The following is a 6844-nucleotide window of genomic DNA, read 5'->3' as shown; positions in this document are numbered from 1 at the left end:
TGGCAAGCAATGGAGTCTTCCCCGCGGCAGCCACCGCCCTCGCCCTAGCCTCGCCGTCGGTCGATGAAGAACGTCGTTCGCCCTCCTCTGGCTCGGGATTTGGAAACGGCCTGGCCTTCGCCTACTCCGTCGGGCAACTGCCTTCCGCCAGCCCCTTCCCTCGAATCCCCTTCTTCCATTTTAGACCCGATCAGGGGATTGGTCAGCCCAGCCCTGGGGTAAGAAGAGGGGTTGGGGTCGGTTCGGCTTCGGGTGCCCCGCTCGGCCAAAGGTTCCCCTCGCTTTGGAAGCACGCGAGGTCGCGGAGGGTGTCGGGGTTATTTTTTCGGCTCCCTGGCTTCGCGGGAGCGGCCTTCGGCTAGGGCCGAGGCCGTCCGGCCCGCGCAGATTTGGACCGGGGTCCGGGGCGAGTACCTGCCTCTCTCACGAAGGGAGTGTCACCGGTAAGAAGCCTCTTCCCACGTCTGCTTGCCGACTTACGCTCGCCCCGACGAGAGGCCCAACCGAAAGAGTGGAAAGGGGCAGAGATTTCCAGGGTCGCCCCACCAGGGATGCAATACCCCAGTGCAGACTGTCGGCCCTGCCCCGAACCTACTCGGTGGTTTGAAGGTTAACCTCTTGGGGAAAAGCAGCGATTCGCCTCGCGGTGCGTGCCTCCGCGGATCTAAACCCCCTCGATCGATGTGGGGCCAGAGGACCCCTTTTCCCCGTACGAAACGGCCGGCTCACCATGGGCTCGACATCCGTGGGTCGGAGAGTTGAGCGCTTACGCGCGGCGGGACCTTATAACCTGCAGCGGCTGAGGAGCGAAGATTTCCAGGGTGGGCCCCCGGGGATGCCATACCCCGAGCAGCCAGTCGGCCCCGCTCCTAGCGCGCTGACGAGCAATGGAGTCTTCCCCGCGGCAGCCACCGCCCTCGCCTCGCCGTCGGTCGATGAAGAGCCGAGTTCGCCCTCCTCTGCTCGGGACTCGGAAACGGCCTGGCCTTCGCCTACTCCGTCGGGCAACTGCCTTCCGCCAGCCCCTTCCCTCGAATCCCCTTCTTCCATTTTAGACCCGATCAGGGGATTGGTCAGCCCAGCCCTGGGGTAGGAAGAGGGGTTGGGGTCGGTTCGGCTTCCGGTGCCCCCGCTCGGCCAAAGGTCCCCTCGCTTTGGAAGCAGAGGGTGCCGGGGTTATTTTCGGCTTGACGCCTAGTCCGGTCCCTGCCGGTTCCCGTGGAGGCCCGCGGTCAAAACCAGCTCCCCGGCTGTCGGAGCCGGAGCCCCGCAGCCCGAGCGGACGCACCGAGTCCCTCATGTAAGGGATAGCCGCCCCTACGGAACGGCCCGGACTGGGACCAGGCACCCCCAGGCGCCGAAGGGGTGGGTCGGCCGTGTTGCCGAAGCTTAGCCGGCGCTGATGACCGCAGCCCCTAACGATGCCCACAGGCGGGGGAGCCAAGGAGAGCACTAGGAAGACGTGGCGGGGTCGGACGGCTCAATTTCCAGGGTGGGACCCCGGGGGTTCAGTACCCCGGGCATCCGGTCGGTTTCGCCGGCGCGACCCCAAGCCTTCCACGGCCCCCTTCGTGGGTGCAGGGATACCGTGCAGGGTGCAGGCTTAGACGCCAATTCCCCAGAAGTTTTAGGGATAGGGTTTGTCCGGGCGCCACCGCAGCGACAACCTCGCAAGAAGCTCTCTTCCACAAAAGCACGGGCAACGTTCGTGTGCGAGTGTTGGTCTCCCATGGTCTACCGACTCCCCCGGGCGGCCCAAGCGTTACGCCCACGGCCGGGCCCTCGAGCAGGCGCACCCCTGGTGCCTCTCGTAAGGGAAGGCTACGGTCCTCAACCCCTCGTATGGCGGGGAGGGCGCATTTGAAACGCTAAAGGACGAGCCCTGTTCGGGACCTGGCGGGGATCCGCGGATTGGCGAGAGGGATGGGTCTGCCGTTGGTCAGAGGGACGCACCCCTGGGACGCAGTTTGGCATTAGCGACCGATGGCCCATCTACGACCATGTACTCCGGGAGCGCCAAGGAGGACGCGGGTGGGCTTTGGGGGCAGACTCAATTTCCAGGGTCTGGGCGCCGGGGGTGCAATACCCTTAAGCGCTCATGTCGGTTTCGTCTGCCGCCCGCCTCTGGCCCGGCTCCTAGTGACGGGTGCTGTGAACGTGCGATCGTGCTTGCGGTTGAAGAGTTCAAAGGCTACCGCTGGGGATAACACGCCCGGGGAATTTAGAAACCCCCCCCTCCGCTACAATCTCTGCTTCTGCCGGACTCGGAGGGGAGCCGCCCCGGGGGCGACCGCTCCCTCTCCTCTTCCGCGGCGTGCCGCGCGCTTCGCCGTCAGCAGCGGAGCGAACCTTTTTCTCGGTCCGCAGCTCTTCAGGCGTAGGCGGGCAGCGCTAACAGGGTACACTGGGGACCACTCGACCGCAACCGCTCCTCCGACCGACGAGCATACCTACCGCGGATACGCCACGGTGGGTCTAAGCCTCGTCGCCGCCGCGAGGAGCAGGCGGGAGCCGTCCCTTTTCGTGCTGCGGAAATAAACCGTGGACACAGAGGTGTGTCTGCGCTCTCCGACCGGGCGGGGGGCGATTGGACTTGCCCGAGGGACACTAGGCGAGGCGCTGCCGCGGGAGCCGGAGCTCCGCGCTGGACGCTGCCGCCGCCGCCGCCGCCCCCCACCCACGGTACGGTGGAGTACGCCCGTTCCATACGCTTCGTAGCAAACCTCAGCCGAAGCAGAGAGTCCTACCGCTGTGCAGGAGCGGGGCCGTGCGAGGACCACACTGGCACCGCGCTACACAACCTTAGGCAGAGGACCACAGCCGCTCACGGGGAGCGGGGGATTGATGCGCGACCAAGACTGAGGCTAAGGAACGCTTTACCATAAACCGGCCGGGGCCAATACCCCTGACCGAGCAAAGTGCCCTGCCCCGCCGGATCGCGCTGTGTCAGATCGATCAAAAGAGCGGAGAGCCGAGACTCTACCGCTGGGAGTTTGTGGAGAACGGCCTGGCTTGCGTCCCGTCCTCCCGCCCTCGACCTCACATGGCTAGCCTCACCCGCCGGGAGCCACCCCATTGGGGACCGTAGGGCGGAGAAGGGGTCTCCGCGTCCGGAATTTACTTGTGGAGAACGGCCTGGCTTACGTCCCGTCCTCCCGCCCTCGACCTCACATGGCTAGCCTCACCCGCCGGGCGCCACCCCATTGGGGACCGTAGGGCGGAGAAGGGGTCTCCGCGTCCGGAATTTACTTGTGGAGAACGGCCTGGCTTACGTCCCGTCCTCCCGCCCTCGACCTCACACGGCTAGCCTCACCCGCCGGGCGCCACCCCATTGGGGACCGTAGGGCGGAGAAGGGGTCTCCGCGTCCGGAATTTACTTGTGGAGAACGGCCTGGCTTACGTCCCGTCCTCCCGCCCTCGACCTCACATGGCTAGCCTCACCCGCCGGGCGCCACCCCATTGGGGACCGTAGGGCGGAGAAGGGGTCTCCGCGTACGGAATTTCTTGTGGAGAACGGCCTGGCTTACGTCCCGTCCTCCCATGGCTAGCCTCACCCGCCGGGCGCCACCCCATTGGGGACCGTAGGGCGGAGAAGGGGTCTCCGCGTCCGGAATTTCTTGTGGAGAACGGCCTGGCTTACGTCCCGTCCTCCCGCCCTCGACCTCACATGGCTAGCCTACCCCGCCGGGCGCCGCTCCATTGGGGATACGGTACGGCAAAGCGCGACGCCGCACGATGCCAACACTTTGTGCAAAAACCTGGCAGAGTCGACCAAAACCTCGCTTCTTTGACCGGTATTTTTGATGCTTTTCTCTGCCGCCGAAGGTGCACTGAGGGTCGGATCGCCCAAAATTTTTACCGGTCGTTTTGGTCTGCGGTTCTTCCGAGAGGTGCCCGCCTGACAGTTCTTTTCAGCAGCCTCCGAAAGGCCATCCAGCGGGCAAGCCAGGGGTTGGCAGCCGCCGGCGGTGAGCCTTCCCGGCCGGGGCAGACGGCTCCGACCGCAAAATTTTTTCGACTTTCGCCGAGGCCAAAACCCCATGCACTTTAAAGCCTGCCCGCAGCGCCGTCTCCTGTCAGACGTCCCTTGCCGCCTGCGGTGGTCCTCGCCCGGCAGAGAGAAGCCGGAGTCGCCCCCTCTCCGGTTCTTTTTCACCATTCCGGAGCTCTGAAATCTGCCGGACACCGAGTGACCGAGGACGCTTCCAGGAGGGCGGCAGCGAGAGGCAGAGTGCCACCGGTCGGGTCGCCGGTTCTCCCACACTTTGAAAATTTTTCGCTTTGTTCTGGTGGGATGGAGAGAGAGCGTGGCTTATGCGCCCTCTGCCCCGCGGTCCGCCCTGGCTGGCCTTACGCCGGTGGTTCGCCAGGCCACCGGCACCTTGTACGGCGGGGACGGCGTGGCTTATGCGCCCGTCAACCCACCTACTCGCCCCGGCTAGCCTTTTACCCGGAGGGCGCCACGCTCCGGGTACCAGTGAGCGGCACGAACCCAGTCATACCATGCCGCTCACCTCGCGCCCTCTCCGGCCTCCGCCGCGGAGACCTCCCGCTAGGACCTGCGGGGGGCGATTTCTGCCAAAATCTACAAAGTCCCCGATGGTTAAGGACGTAGACTGTTGAGCGGGACCTACACACTCTTGTAGCCGATGGGGCTCGCCATTTCCCGCAGAAAATGGACCACCTCCCGCAGAGGAACATGAAATGCCCCTTCCCGCGGGACCCGAAGGACCGCTCTGTCCGAGCAGGCCTCCAGGACCACGGCACGCAAAAGCGACTCAGTCCCGCTGGCATTACGGATCTGACTTTGTGCAAAAACCAGGCAGAGTCGACCAAAACCTCCCTTCTTTGACCGGTGTTTTTGTTGCTTTTCTCTGCCGCCGAAGGTGCACTGAGGGTCGGATCGCCCAAAATTTTTACCGGTCGTTTTGGTCTGCGGTTCTTCCGAGAGGTGCCCGCCTGACAGTTCTTTTTCAGCAGCCTCCGAAAGGGCATCCAGCGGGCAAGCCAGGGGTTGGCAGCCGCCGGCGGTGAGCCTTCCCCGGCCGGGGCAGACAGCTCCGACCGCAAATTTTTTTCGACTTTCGCCGAGGCCAAAACCCCATGCACTTTTAAAGCCTGCCCGCAGCGCCGTCTCCTGGCAGACGTCCCTTGCCGCCTGCGGTGGTCCTCGCCCGGCAGAGAGAAGCCGGTTTCGCCCTCTCACCGGTTCTTTTTCACCATTCCGGAGCTCTGAAATCTGCCGGACACCGAGTGACCGAGGACGCTTCCAGGAGGGCGGCAGCGAGAGGCAGAGTGCCACCGGTCGGGTCCCCGGTTCTCCCACACTTTGAAAATTTTTCGCTTGTTCTGGTGGGATGGAGAGAGAGCGTGGCTTATGCGCCCTCTGCCCCGCGGTACGCCCTTGGCTAGCCTTACGCCGGTGGTTCGCCAGGCCACCGGCACCTTGTACAGCGGGGACGGCGTGGCTTATGCGCCCTCTGCCCCGCGGTCCGCCCTGTCTAGCCTTACGCCGGTGGTTCGCCAGGCCACCGGCACCTTGTACGGCGGGGACGGCGTGGCTTATGCGCCCGTCAACCCACCTGCTCGCCCCGGCTAGCCTTTTACCCGGAGGGCGCCACGCTCGGGTAGCAGTGAGCGGCACGAGCCCAGTCATACCATGCCGCTCACCTCGCACCTTTTCCGGCCTCCGCCGCGGAGACCTCCCGCTAGGACATGCGGGGGGCGATCTTGACCAAAATCTACAAAGTCCCCGATGGTTAAGGACGTAGACTGTTGAGCGGGACCTACACACTCTTGCAGCCGAAGGGGCTCGCCATTTCCCGCAGAAAATGGACCACCTCCCGCAGAGGAACATGAAATGCCCCTTCCCGCGGGACCCGAAAGGACCGCCCTGTCCGAGCAGGCCTCCAGGACCACGGCACGCAAAAGCGACTCAGTCCCGCTGGCATTACGGATCTGACTTAGTGCAAAAACCTGGCAGAGTCGACCAAAACTCCCCTTCTCTGACCGGTATTTTTGTTGCTTTTCTCTGCCGCCGAAGGTGCACTACGGGTCGGATCGCCCAAAATTTTTACCGGTCGTTTTGGTCTGCGGTTCTTCCGAGAGGTGCCCGCCTGACAGTTCTTTTTCAGAAGCCTCCGAAAGGCCATCCAGCGGGCAAGCCATGAGTTGGCAGCCGCCGGCGGTGAGCCTTCCCCGGCCGGGGCAGACAGCTCCGACCGCATAATTTTTTCGACTTTTGCCGAGGCCAAAACCCCATGCACTTTTAAAGCCTGCCCGCAGCGCCGTCTCCTGTCAGACGTCCCCGCCGCCTGCGGTGGTCCTCGCCCGGCAGAGAGAAGCCGGAGTCGCCCTCTCTCCGGTTCTTTTTCACCATTCCGGAGGTCTGAAATCTGCCGTACTCCGAGTGACCGAGGACGCTTCCAGGAGGACGGCAGCGAGAGGCAGAGTGCCACCGGTCGGGAAGCCGGTTCTCCCACACTTTGAAAATTTTCGCTTGTGCTGGTGGGATGGAGAGAGAGCGTGGCTTATGCGCCCTCTGCCCCGCGGTACGCCCTTGGCTAGCCTTACGCCGGTGGTTCGCCAGGCCACCGGCACCTTGTACGGCGGGGACGGCGTGGCTTATGCGCCCGTCAACCCACCTACTCGCCCCGGCTAGCCTTTTACCCGGAGGGCGCCACGCTCCGGGTAGCAGTGAGCGGCACGAGCCCAGTCATACCATGCCGCTCACCTCGCACCTTTTCCGGCCTCCGCCGCGGAGACCTCCCGCTAGGACATGCGGGGGGCGATCTTGACCAAAATCTACAAAGTCCCCGATGGTTAAGGACGTAGACTGTTGAGC

This window comes from Engystomops pustulosus, unplaced genomic scaffold (genome assembly GCF_040894005.1).
Source record: "Engystomops pustulosus unplaced genomic scaffold, aEngPut4.maternal MAT_SCAFFOLD_495, whole genome shotgun sequence".
NCBI classification, from domain to species: Eukaryota; Metazoa; Chordata; class Amphibia; order Anura; family Leptodactylidae; genus Engystomops; species Engystomops pustulosus.
The sequence above is the reverse complement of the archived record's forward strand: the minus strand, read 5'-3'. Positions refer to the sequence as shown.